Below are 13,415 nucleotides of genomic sequence, written 5' to 3'. Positions count from 1 at the left end.
ATCCGAAAAGAAACACGGTACCTGCCTTTGGATAGACAGGAACTGCTTGGGAGCAGGATGTAAAAATCTAAAGTTTTCCTAACCAGCAAAATAAGGAGCCTGTAAAAACAGTTAATTTAGAGAGTTATTTTCTCTGTCTTTTTTGTTATTGTTTTTGTTATTGTTACTTAAAGCCTAGCTACTTGTGGAAGAAAGCCAAAAGTACACAACTGCTATTTTTCAGCAGGTTCTCTGTTTGACTGGTTGCTTTTGATTTTTATTGTTTATCTGATTTCAGAACTAAAAATAGACATGAGAGACTGGGAATCAGAAACTCCAGTCTTGACTATACCACAGGCTTGTTAGTCTTGGCTAAATCACTCAGGCTGAAGCCTTCAAAAACACTTTTCAAATTTGAGTGCCCAAGCACAGAGCCTTTGTTCTGATAACATCTCAGCACTCCTTCCCCAACAAAAGCCAAGAGCTTGTAGTGGTGAGCATGTTCCTGAGGTTCTTGCTACCACCAGCAAGGTGGGGTTGCCTGCACACTGCCTGAAGTGGTTCTAGCAAGGGCCTGAATCTCCGTCTCAGCCCTCTCCCTCCTTACTGCCTCCTCCTTATGTCTGTGATCATGCCCAAGAAATGCAGCCCCAAGGGGTTGTGCATCAGCTGGAGAACAGGGATGTAGTGATGAAAGAAGGTGAAGGAGGGGGATTTTGAAGGTGAGCAGAAAAGCAAGAGCATGTTACAGTGATGTTGATTAATTGCTGTTTGTTGGAGTGCTGTTCCCTGCACTTCTTCAGTGAAAATTACTCTTTTCTAGATGGAGAAAGAATCAGTAGCTTGGCTTCATTATGAATGCTGAGAAACACTCAGAAACATTACTTATGTTAGCAAAACAGCTTTTTGTTCTTTTTTTTCTTTCTTTTTTTTTTTTCTCTCGTTAAAAGCCTCAGAACCTGTGACTGCTTCCAGTAATAGTTTGGAAATAAGTTGTGTTTTTTTTTTTTTGTTGTTTTGTTTTGTTTTGTTTTTCTTTGAGGAAAAATAAATAATCCATGATTTCATTCCCTGCTCAAATGCAACTGTAGGAATCCTTTCATGAATTCCCCCACCATGTTCATAGCCCAGCTGAGGACAGAGCAGCAGGCACAGAGAACCATGCAAGCTGACCCACAGCTCTGCATGTTGCAGGCAATGCTTTTTTGACTCAGAGTGCGTCTCTTTTAATTTGCCAGAGATAATACCAACCATGCCCACTTCCTGGGTTGAACAGCTGCCAGTGCACCTGTGCAGAAGGCCCTGGCACCAGCACACTTGCATGTTTTTTTGATGTTTTTTAGCAAAATTCCAAGTGTTGCAAGGACACAGAGTGAGTTTTTCACACAGTGAGATGTGACTAAATAAAAAGCTTGTTTGATCTCATTTGAGACTGTCTCTTTTCCCCGTAGTAGATGCACTTCCTGGTGACATATATGTCTGAGCAGATCAATCTCTTTTGACTCTATGGGCAACTGGGTCAAGTCACTCTACTTGTCACTGCTCCCAGACCGTTCAGACCAGGCTGTGCGGAGGCCCAGCCTGAGAAAACAAACAAACCAACAAAAACAAGCAAACAAACCCAAAACCTCCAGTGTCACAAAAATCCAGATTTAACCTTGTTTTGCCCAAGAAAATGTGTGAATTTTGTGATCAAGCTTTGCTGAGAAGGAAAGGTTTAATTTGGACAAAAGGCTTGTTCATTCCCCTTTGTGACTACAAAAAGGATCAATGACAGAGGTAAGTAAGAGGTATTTTGGTGTCTCCTGTATGTCTGACCATAGATCTGTTAGGTCCTTGTTTTAGCATCAGATGTTTTATTTCTTGCATTCACACCCTCTAGCTGATAAACTTGTACTGCTACAAGGGAGCAACCAGCTCTTGCTGGGCTGGGGACTTGAACACAGGGATGTGGCTGGGCTTCCCCAGGGCACAGCAGCAGTTGTCGTTCCACGGCCTTAACTTCACTATTGCAGGCAGCTGCAGCCTTGGACAGGAAAAGCCATTCACAGAGATGGCAAAAATAGGAGAGATCCCAGCACGCTTCCATGCTCTGTGCTTGTTATCAGACCCATCAGACTCCAGCATGTGACCATGACATGTTGAATGCCAGCTGAGCAGTAGGAGCCAAGGCCTTTTCATGAAGTCTCCCATGGTGACCAGCCTTGGCAAGGCCCTTACTTTCGGGAAAGATTTTCTTTTTTCCTTTCCTGAGGTACTTTGAAGGGGAGGATCTTGTGGTGTTCTCTGAAGACCGAAGACTTGGGGCCAGCAGGTGGCACAAAGTGAACGTTGGAGAGACAAGGGTTGTTATCTCCTCTCCAGAGAAGCCCCAGTAGGAAAGGTATTATGGTGTGAGGGAAAAGCATCACATGAGGATGCAGAGAACACATTGAGGGAGAAAGGCAGCAAAGAAATGCTGGAGAACATCAGGAGGTTCAAAGTACGTGGCTGAGTTCATGGTCTGTGAGGGAAAATGGGAAAATCAGGGGCATACCATGGCTATCTGAGTTTGTAAAAGGGACTATAGATCTGTGGTAGGATTTCAGGTGCAGGTGGCAGGGAAGGGATGTGGGACAGACATTATGGAAAAAATGAATTCAGCAGTAGTCACCTCAGAATATTTGCAGGCTCTGAAACTTCTTCCTTTGACATCTACTATTGCCAGGAAAATCCTGGACTGTTTCTACAGCGGACACATTTCAGGTATATGGAGCAGAGGATTTACAGGCTGATGGCTTGACTGCGATTAAAGTGGCAGGGCGGCTTTCTGGACAGGGAAAGGGAAGCAGACATGGGCAAGTGGAAGCTTCATGCTGCAAAAAAACCTCACTTGGAAAGGCATCAGCATGCACCTGTGTAGGATTCCCCACCAGAGAGCAGCCTTGCTCCAGCAATGGTGGGGCTGGACATGGCTCCTGCAGCTCTCCGGTTCTGCTTGGACAAGGGAGCAATGGGGTTGCTCACAGAGTAAAAATGACCATACAGATCCTCGATTTTCTCCTTGTAGCTGAGGAATGGCAAAATTCGGTAAAAAAAAAAAAAAAAGAGAGAGAGAGAGAGTAATGTGAGAAAAAAAAAGTAGTTAAAATGGAAACTGTGTGCAAGGGAGGTGGAATGTAAAGTTAACTTATTTGTGAAGGTCATATATATATATTCAAGGCTCACCCATAGCATGAGAAAATTACAGTTCATTACATCGTACAGTTTCTATCATAAGATTTAAAACTCTTAGTCCTGCAAGCAGTGCAGTGTACTAATTTCAATGTCTAATGTAAGGCACTTGGGCCTGACCATCGGAGGTGCAGGTCACCCAAGTGTAATTGAGCTCAGCTGAGGTCTGGGCCATTGAAATCAACACGATCTGCTGTCTCTAATTACGGCCCTGAACGGAGGTATCCCAACAAAAGGGAGCGCTACTTAAAAGTCTGGCTAACAAAAGTATTTGAGACCATGTGGTTAGTTGGGGATGAGTCTGAACTGGACCTGATTGTAGCCAGCTGCTGATCCCACATGCTGTGAACTGGCAAAGTTGCTTTTCCCAAGGGGCTGGTGAAGTATGTTCAGTGTACAGTCAATGTTTCCTTTACAGTCTATGTTTCCCTCTCCTCCAGGGGTTGAAACGTCAGGGAGAGATGCCATTTTTCTGCAGAGAGAAAAGCAAGAGCTGTCTCCTAGTGCAGGATGGGTCCCTTTGAAGCAGCCCCGCTACTTCAGAGGGTGGTCAGCCTGAAGGGCTGTGCAACTGCATTACTATTGCATAGCCCATTGCTCAGACCTGTACTAGGGCCCAGTTATCCACCACAGTCACTAGCAATAACAAAAAGAGAAAAAAAAAAAAAAAAAGAAGCAAAAAAGACATTAGGGAGACCCTGAAGGCATTAGTGGGCCTTAACAGCCCTGACTGGTTTCATCTGAAACTCCACCCACACCATGGGCCTACTTCAGCAGGCCCAAGTCTTGTGGCTTGTCCTTGAGCTGGGTTGTTGGTGGGTCTGTCTCTAGCCCTGTCTCTGGGCTATAGGCTGGACCTTCTCAGTGCTGTATTGTGGCCCTGGCCTGTTTGCTCCTGGTTGGATACCCTGGTACTGGCTTGCCCCTTGCTGTGCTATCAAAGCAGCCCATTACCAGCCTTGCTCTCCATGCCCAGCCCTGTGGGGCTGCAACCCTTGGTGAATGCCTGTCTGCGCAGGGCCAACATTGACACCTGGCTTGTCTCCTGTCCTGTGTGGCAGCCCTGCATATCTCACTGGCAGAGTGCTGGTTTTGTCCTACCTTTGTCCAAGTGATGTCTGCATGGTGTGTCTCCCTTTTAGCTTGTGGGGCCTTCTGTGCTGACATTTCCCTGGCTTTTTCAGCTCTGAAATCTCTGCACTAAATATACTTGCTGAAATATGAGCCATCTGCCAATCGGGAAGGGATAAAAATAAGGCCGTTGTCCTTCTGTTGTGCGTGGATCCAAACACTATTTAGAAATGGGTCCTATAACAAAGTGCTACTTTCCTTTTTTTTGGGCTCTGCAGTCATAGGGTACAACCAAGTGATGAGTCAGGCTGTAGTGTTTTGGATGGGAGCTACTATTTTCATTGCTCTGTCTTACCTTATAGTAACACTTTGTTAGGAAACGTACTGGCATGTCAGAACCAGCGGCAGCCAGCTGCTGTCAGGCCAGCAGCAAGGTAGCAGAGCACCCAGAAAACTTGTGATCATTGTGTCTTTGATGCAGACCCATTTTTGCCTGCTGGAAGACTAAGAGGTTACAAAATCATTGTAAAGCATCATGTGCTTTGTGCTGTAGACACTTCTCCATAATTAACTAACACATGCTGCTGGTTCATTTCTCGTGAGCAGGTACTTAAGGCTCATTCTTCATTTGGGCTAGATTTGAAGTGGCATCTTGAAGCAAGAAAATGACAGCCATGATTCCTTGACCCAGTCAGCTCTCCTTGGTAGCTGAAGGGTTGTTCCTCCTTCAAACGCTTCCCATCACCTCTGACATCTAATCTCTCAAAGAAGCCAGGCTATTTCAGTCAGTTTTCAGTATGTATTTAGTGGTATTAGGAAAAATAAATATGCCAGCAGGAGAATTCCACACTCTGAAACAGAAAAAGAATGAACATAAATACTTGGGGTGATACTTCCATAGCAATAACAAAGAATTCCAGAAAATGATTCCTTCTGCATCAGCACAGATTAAACATTTCATTTGTCTTGGTCTATTTTAAAGCTATCAAAGGGAATGGATGATCAGGCTTATGGAGCTTCAGTGCATGTATTTCAGTGCATGAAGAGCTGTGTCGCTGCAAAGCCTTTCCAATCACTTTAGTTATATTTCAGAATCCTGCACTGCCAGTCACAGGTTTTATTCTGGTTGCTCTTAGGAGTGACTTATGCATACAGAGTGCTACACATCCCAGGGCACTTTAAAGAATTGCAGTTATTCACATCGTTCTGTCAGTTGTCATGCTGTGCAGGACTTGGCCTAAAGTGCATTTTCAATGCATCAATAAACCCAGAAGCGCAACAAAAACAAACCTGGAAGAAGAATATACAGATTCATTTATCATTTACTGTGCAGGCCTGAGACAGAGAGAATGACAGATGGTAGCTGTGTTGCCCAGTGATGTGTTGGAGGATGTTTAAATACCTTTGAGTGCACATACCTATGCAGGATGACAATATTACCCAGCAGATGAATAAACAAGACCTTTTTCTGAAGAAGAGTAGGTGAAATGTGGTAACCCTTATTAAAGGCCAAGACTAGCAGAAAAAAATAATTTATTGTTTGCTGAAAAGTAGACACCCTAAGACCTGTTTCACATGTAAGCAGTCCCATTGGAATAGCTGGGACGATGACAGAGGCACCTGAGTACAAGAGGTGACCTGGGGCTGTGTTTGCCATGCACACAAGTGGTCAGGTTTATCTTGTGGGGGATGCTGCATAGTGCAGGGGGTGCTCAGTCTCATTTGAGTTTGTGCCTCCGTACCTCCATAGGTGTTTATTTTATTTTTTATTTTATTTTATTTTATTTTATTTTATTTTATTTTATTTTATTTTATTTTATTTTATTTTTGGGGGAGAGGGGACAGACACAGAGGTTGTTCTAATAAGCTGAAAATCTTCTTTTGAGCTTTTCTTGTGCCTGGGACATGAGTAATGGCTGTATCCCATGTCTCTCCCTAATGAAGGAAAGGCTTCTACTACAGCTTCAGAAGGACAATGGGGAAGAAGGATTAAGAAGGTCTTTCCCTTTTGCTAACCTATGATATCACCAAAGACTCAATTCCTAGACTTAAAAGGCTATGATTTTTTTTTTCCTCCAGTAAAGAAGTGTGGAAATTAAATGCATTTGTTCCTCAACAGTCTTGAGGGAAATAGCAAAGGCTCTGTGCCTAGTGACTGAGCCCATCCTATGTAAGCCACTCCACTCTGTCTTTAAAATCTCTCTTAGATAATAGGTCTAGTGTCATGACAGTGATAATTCCTCTGCTGACAGGCTGTATGCTGCAGCAGTAGCTCAGCTTTAACTACTGGAGTTAGGGATTCCTGCTGAGATTACTGGTCATACCCTGCTTTTTAGGTCCCTATTATCTTCCTGCCATTTGGCCAATGTGCTGTCCTGCTTCTGCCAATGCTGTGGTTGCAGGAATGGAGCGCTTTTACTCTTGAAATGTTTGAGACCTGTTGCAAAGCCCATTGAAATTGATGCAGCTTTCTTTTATGGATTTCACTAGGTTTGGCTCAAGTCCTCGGCAACATTGCTCTTGCTTAATGTGAAAATTGGAAGCAACCTTGGTAAACAAGCCAGGCTAATATTCTACAGGCTGACAATAACTACTTGAAGGACAAGATAAGGTGCAAGAGGGTGAGGAAAAAAATTAAACTTTATTTTAAAAAGTTTTATCCAAACAACCTCAGGCTTGGTTTGACTTTGGTGAAATATATATCTAAGTTTATATGAGTATGTCAGCTTTACACTAAAGTTCATGAATGACTGCCAAATTTCAGCTCTGAAAGAGAGAGGCTTTCAGCTTGTGGCAAAACCCAGCTCAACTTTATGCATAGGCAAGGGAGTTGCCAAGAGCAGAAGATACCCCATGGCGTCGTTTGTTAATTCCAGACTTGTGGAGAGCCAAGCCTGATGCTAAGGGAGAGATCGAAATAACTAAGGCAGTGCTGTTTGGCAGGGAGATGGGTGGTGTTCACAGCAGGAGATCTTGCCTTCATGCCCTCCAGTCCCTCTAATTTTCCATAGCACTGCTCCTTTGCCCTTCCCTGGTTGTGTTCAGTGCTGCTGTGGAAAAAAAGTGGCCTGTCCCCATCCTTACGGTGAAGAAGCTGGATGCTGCCTATGCTTCTGAGAGGTCTGAAGCTCCTGCAGAAGGAAATGGACTGCCTCCTGCCTCAGCCATGGCAGCTTTAGTAGTTGTGCTTTGGTGTGCTCTTCTCAGGAGTCGCTGACAAGTACACTTCTAAATTACTTTGAAACTTGTGCTAAATGGCCTTTGAATAAAGCAGTCATTAGAAGCTATATATTATTTTTCTGAAAGCAGCTGTTACCCGTCTCCTTCACAGATGGGATCCTGAAGCAGCAGTGTGACTGTATAGCTGTTTCTGTGTTTGTGTTGATCTGCAGAATATTATGAGCACGATCAAATGCCAGAAATTTGGTAAAGAGGGACCACCCTGAATTTTAGTAACAACTTTGAATAAAATATTGGCTTTTTAAAAGCTCCTTGGCTGCTGTTTGGCTTTGTGCTATTCTTTCAGTAAAGAAAATGCTCCCACTCTCTTTCAATTGTAAAATATATGTTATATTTTTACAAAGAGGTCTTTAAAAATCTGCAGTATACCAAACAGGAGAGACTAAGGGTCTTGAAAGCATTTAGCATAAAACCTTGGGAGATGAATTCATTAGCATGCTAGTGAGTGATGTAATTTTGCTGATATTAAATTAAGGCTTGATTAATAGGCCCAGCCTTTTTCTGAATAATTGCGCTTCTTTTTTGGGGGTGGGTGGGGAGAAGGAGGTGGGGGAAAAATTTGCCTGTGTTTGTGGAGGTGCTATCATGCCTTTTGTATTTGCTGCCTATATTTCAAGTTGGACTGGTCTTTGCCATGATTTTTGCAAATTAAGCTACTGCAGTATTTTACAATCTGCAGACCAGATTCAATCCTCATGAAATGAACAGCTACTTTGCAGAAGGCAGCAAAGTTGTGTGAAGTGTGACATTGGCTCTGTCTGTAGAGCCATTTTTTTTGATGCTGCTGTGATACTGAGCCAAAGGAACATAAGAGAAATCTTCCTTTTCCTCCTTATGTGAGAGTGTGTTGCCACCATGATCTCTTAGTTTGGAAGTCTTGTGGTATTTAACCTTTGGAGAGTAAAACTTTTAAAAAAATGTAATAAAATAATCAGGGTCACAGTCCCTCCCCTCATTCTTGCAGGAACCTGCAAGGAATCAAACACAGGCAAGCAGTTTTAAAAGATGTAGAAGAAAGAGAGATGTAGATGATAATGGAATATGAAATACTGGCACTAATGTGGTCTAACTGGCTCTTACTAGAATTTACATCTTCCCTACTCCTGGGCTGTTATTTAGACACTGCTGACTTTGGTATGTATGAAAGAGCACTTGCTTGTGAGAACCATTCCAATTAATGGGACCAAGCTGTTTCATGCAAGAAAGGGCTGGAGAATTGCTTTCTATTTATGCTAAATTAGAGTGGACGTGAAATAACTAGGCAAGCTCTCAAAGAGGCTGAAACTTTAGTAAAAGTTTGTTCATAAGGAGGCTGATCCCAAGCCCATGGAAGACAATTGTAGTTGTTCCACTGACTTCAGTGACCTTTGGATCACACTCCGAGCTCTGTGTTAAAGCTGGTGTATGTTTTATTTTATTTGCTTGTGTTTCTACTACTGTTTCTATCCAAAAGCAACTGTTAGATTTCTGAAAAAGACAACTTGAGCAATTAGAATGAGTGAAACTTTGCTGTGAAAAAATTGCCAATAGAAATGTGCTAATGACACCCAGGGATTGTGTATTAATAGAGACTAATTAATGGGCCTAATTTGATGCCACAGGGGGAACCATGACACTATTCGTGCTCTGACACAAGTTAAATGTTAACAAGTCCCCAGAGGTGTTTGAGTTTGGGTCCCAATTAATGTAACCACATGTATGACTTAGCCATCTGCATATACCTAAGTGATATTTGAGGCTTGTGAATCTTGCTGTTTTTGCCTATGATGAGTAGGACAAAATGTGACAAGATATTGGTGCTCTGAAATGTCACTCCTAATATTTCAGTATTTGGCCCCTATATAGTACAGGAGGATGGAGTCCCATCATACCTTTGAAAATATCCTATGACCTATCTGCATGGTGACAGAGGCATCCTGAGGATTTGTACGCTACATTGCAAGAGCAGAACTGTTTCAGCTGGTTATCAGAACCAGGGATTGCACTGCCAAGTTCTCTGGGCAAGGTCTGCACAGTTTAATTGCAGATCAGCCATGCTGAGGAACATGCTACAGAGATTTCTGCTCCTGGAAAGCAGCATTGTAAGCCCAGGTTGGCATGCCTAGATAGCACTGTGTTGCATGGCATAGAATTTACTCAGCCTATGCAAGCAGAGGCATTTACCTCCATCATGTGAGTTCCTGCAGGTGGTAGATGTCCTCAAGTCAAAGACTTCAATTCTGTGTTAAACTTTGCACAGGTACAGGTATCACTAAAAAGCTTTTACTGTCATGGCTTTTTAGTTTGAATCTAGATGTCGCTGAACATTGTTGCTGTGTTAGACCAGGTCTTTGCACAACATTCTTAGTCATAACCAGTCCAGAAAGAAGTAAGGATTCTTTGGAAGAAATTCCTACATCTACTGGCACTTCTTCAGCCTACACAGTGTTGGTATGGGACCTATTCCAAACATGCTGTGGGTTGCTCCCTGAAGGTCTCTCCATTCAGAGCTGGCTGTGTTTACAAAGCCAGCTCTATGCAGTGTTAGATGAGAGTGTCTAAAATGTCAATTCTCTATTCCTAGTACAAAGCTGGTGTGGTAACAGGTCTTTGTGCAGACTTCTCTCAAGAAGATATTCTTCGATGGTAATGTGGAATTGCACAGGACACTTCCTTTTCTTCCTGCACTAACTTCTGGATCCAAAGGGACCCACTTGGCATCACAGACTTGTTTTTATTTCCCTGGCATCTGTGGTTGTGGTACTGCTTAAATATGTAAGTTATCAGATCTGCTAAGAAGGCTTGTAGGGATGAAGGAAGGCAGCAAGTGATCTGCTGTGAGAGCTCCTCAAGACCACTTGTTCTCTCTGGACTTACCCATGGCTACAGCTTTGCGTTGCCCTAAAAAGCTAGATTTCAGACATGTCCAAGGTGAGGCCAGAGCAGCAGTGTAACAAGAACATTGCATTACACAGAATTTCTGCCAGTGGACTTGACTTGCTTGTCACTGCTCTTCCTCTCCCCCACCTGTGTGTGTTGAGAGAGGGATCAGTTCATGTGCATGTCTCCGGCCCCATGCATGCACCTGATGAGTTCAGCAGTGGTTATACCACCTGTATTCCCCAAACTGGTGTGACAGAGTGACTCTCAGAAGGTGACCCAGGACCTGCACAGATGTGTGCTGAAAATAAAGCACCTGAAGTGGGCCTAGGTCTGTTCAAGCTATTAGAAATGGACACTCCTCAGTTCCACTGTGGACATCAGGTATGTGAGAGCCCAGGGAAGCACATGGGGTGCTAGGGTTGGCATTGCAGGCAGTCAAGTAGAAGCCATAAGTTTTACTCTGTAGTCTGATGTTTCCAGTTTTGGAAAGAAGGGAGAGGAAGAGAGGGCTAGAATAAAAATAAACCCAAATACCTCCCCAGAACACTCATCTGCAGCCAAATAAGTCACCAGCTGCCTCTTTCATCCCTACTGATTCTCCTATTTACCTTGATTTTCTAGCTGGCTAATTTGCTAGTTATTGCTGGCACCTTTCTTAATGCTCCCCAGTTCCCAGAGGTGCACATCTGGGCTGTGCGTCACCCTGCAAAGGTGAAAAGAGCACTGGTGAGGCTGTTTTTCTTCTGTGGTGTTCTACTGTCATAGATTTGGGAAGAGGCATAGACTCCTGACTTGAGGCGCAGATAGGGCAGATTTATATGTTGATGCATCCTCATGATGTGGCTCAGCTAATCAGCCATGGTATCCCCATTTGAGTATTTCCCTGTCCAGATATTAGAAACAACAAAGCCACAATAAAGGTGTACTTTTTCTTTCAAATTCTCTTCCTGCGTTTCAAGCAAGAATATAAAGATTTTCAAGCAATAGTTTTTCAGCTGTACCTGGAATGTGATTGTAGGATTTCTTTATTTATCTCATGTTTGGATTGATCTTTCCTGAAGTTGTTGTATTTGTGTAACTGCAAGGCGTATGCTGTGTCTTCAGGCTTCCAGTACACAAGGTACAAGCATATATGTATGTTCCACTGCTGGCAAAAAAAAAAAGAGGTAAAATAGCTCACAAATCCTGTGACCCATTGGTTGCTGCATGGGTTTTATTTCAAAGCCTTTAATTCACAGCTACATCTTCCCTTTGTTGTTTGTTTTGAAATGGATCCTCTCAAGCTGTCAGACTGGAAGGCTGCCCAAAAGACTGTGACATACAGAGAATTGATCTTCTAACAGTTGGTCCACATAGCTGTGGCAACGTGCTCATGACGACTTTGGCCTTCGTGAAGCTGGGAATTGTGCAAGCAGATATGTGTCAGAGTACATTCAACTTATTCAGATCTCTGGACTTTTTTTTTTTTTTAAAGAAACTGCAAGCAGGGATTATTGTGATGCTGGTCATTTGCAACCACAAACGTTACGAAAGCAAAGCTGACAAATTGGGAGAGAATGCAGAGGAGAGCAGTAAAAATAAAATCTTTTAGAATTAAAACCAGTAGGTTTGAGGTAAAGAGAGTTGGGAATATTCCCATATTGATAAGACACCCAAAGCAAGAAATACATGTCTGAAGTATATAAATATAGATATGTTATAAAAAGTATAAAGATTGCCTCAATATAATCCTAACTCTACAACCCTTTGATAGACTGCGTATCTTGGGGTTATAAAGAGAAAAAAACACACATTGTCTTCAAGCATGAAGTGAGCAAGCTAATCCCTCTGGGTTCTTAAAATATTAGGGACAAAGTGGTCTCTAGAGAGGGAGAGCTGAAGCACCTGAACGGTTCCTGTACTGCAGCACTGTCTCAGAGGAACTTGCCTTATTTGAAGATGGCAACAAGTCTGTTAAGCATCGAGCTGAGTGCTGAAAGTTAGTTGATGCACACTGCTTTCTCCTTTTTTAAAATGCTTCATTATGCAGTCAGCTCCTGCATGCTTCACTGCCAAAGCTCAGAGCTTCACCAGGTTTGGGAAACAATAGAGAAGGAGCAGCTTGGCTGGCCAGTGCTTAAAATTACTCTCTGTGGGTACTTTGAATTCTTTTGAAGGATTCACCTTCACAAAGGGTAGGTTAGGTTTGCTTTTTGAAATCATAGATATCCTAAAAAGTGCGTAGGAGCATAAATGTCAGCTGAACCACAGCCAGCTTTCTTCTGTTTTGCCTGGTGTAGACACTGAGTTTAGTTGTGCTTTTCAAGCAATGTTTTCTTACTCCATTGGATTCAGCTTCTAGGGTTGAGCAACCTGGAAGTTGTCTAGAGATGTCTGAACTGCCCAGTGCCCTTTCCAACACATCATTAACATAGAAAGTGTTTGCTCTTCATACACACATATACACACATATGTGAATATTATATTGAATTATATTTTCATATATACACATCTCCACCACCAAAAATAAAGCTAACTACTATCTTACAGAATTTTGAAAATGCTGTTTTTCAGGACCTTGAATTTATGAAATTGCCTGCATTCATTCTTACATTTCAGGAACATGTAGTGGAAGCTGTGCCCTTGCTCAAGCTGGAGAGAGATGACTTGTGCACGTGTATTTATGCATGCATGTTTCTGTGGTTGCATAACTTAAAAAAAAAACAAAAAAAAACAAACCAACCACAACATTGGTCAAGTGGACAGTCTATTGAGTAAGACTGGGACATTGTTACCACCGGAGATACTCATCCCAAAGTTTGGGGCTGAGTTTAATATGGGTAAACATGCTGCTCTGCAGGGGTGTGGAATAAAACTGCAGAGAGGTTTCCTTCCAGCTCTAATGCTTCTGTGGAAGGCTTTCTGGAAAGTAGATTAAATGGCAAACAACCCCATGTACTTATGGTGTCGCTGAAAATAGCGGATGGTTTTTGGTTTCACTGAAAAGCTATGTGGAAAGCTGTGTGCACTGGAATTGAGGGGTTATGGATGACAGCAATCACTCATCCTGA

Source organism: Cygnus olor, chromosome 1 (genome assembly GCF_009769625.2).
Source record: "Cygnus olor isolate bCygOlo1 chromosome 1, bCygOlo1.pri.v2, whole genome shotgun sequence".
Lineage (NCBI taxonomy): Eukaryota > Metazoa > Chordata > Aves > Anseriformes > Anatidae > Cygnus > Cygnus olor.
Note: the sequence above shows the minus strand (reverse complement) of the source record.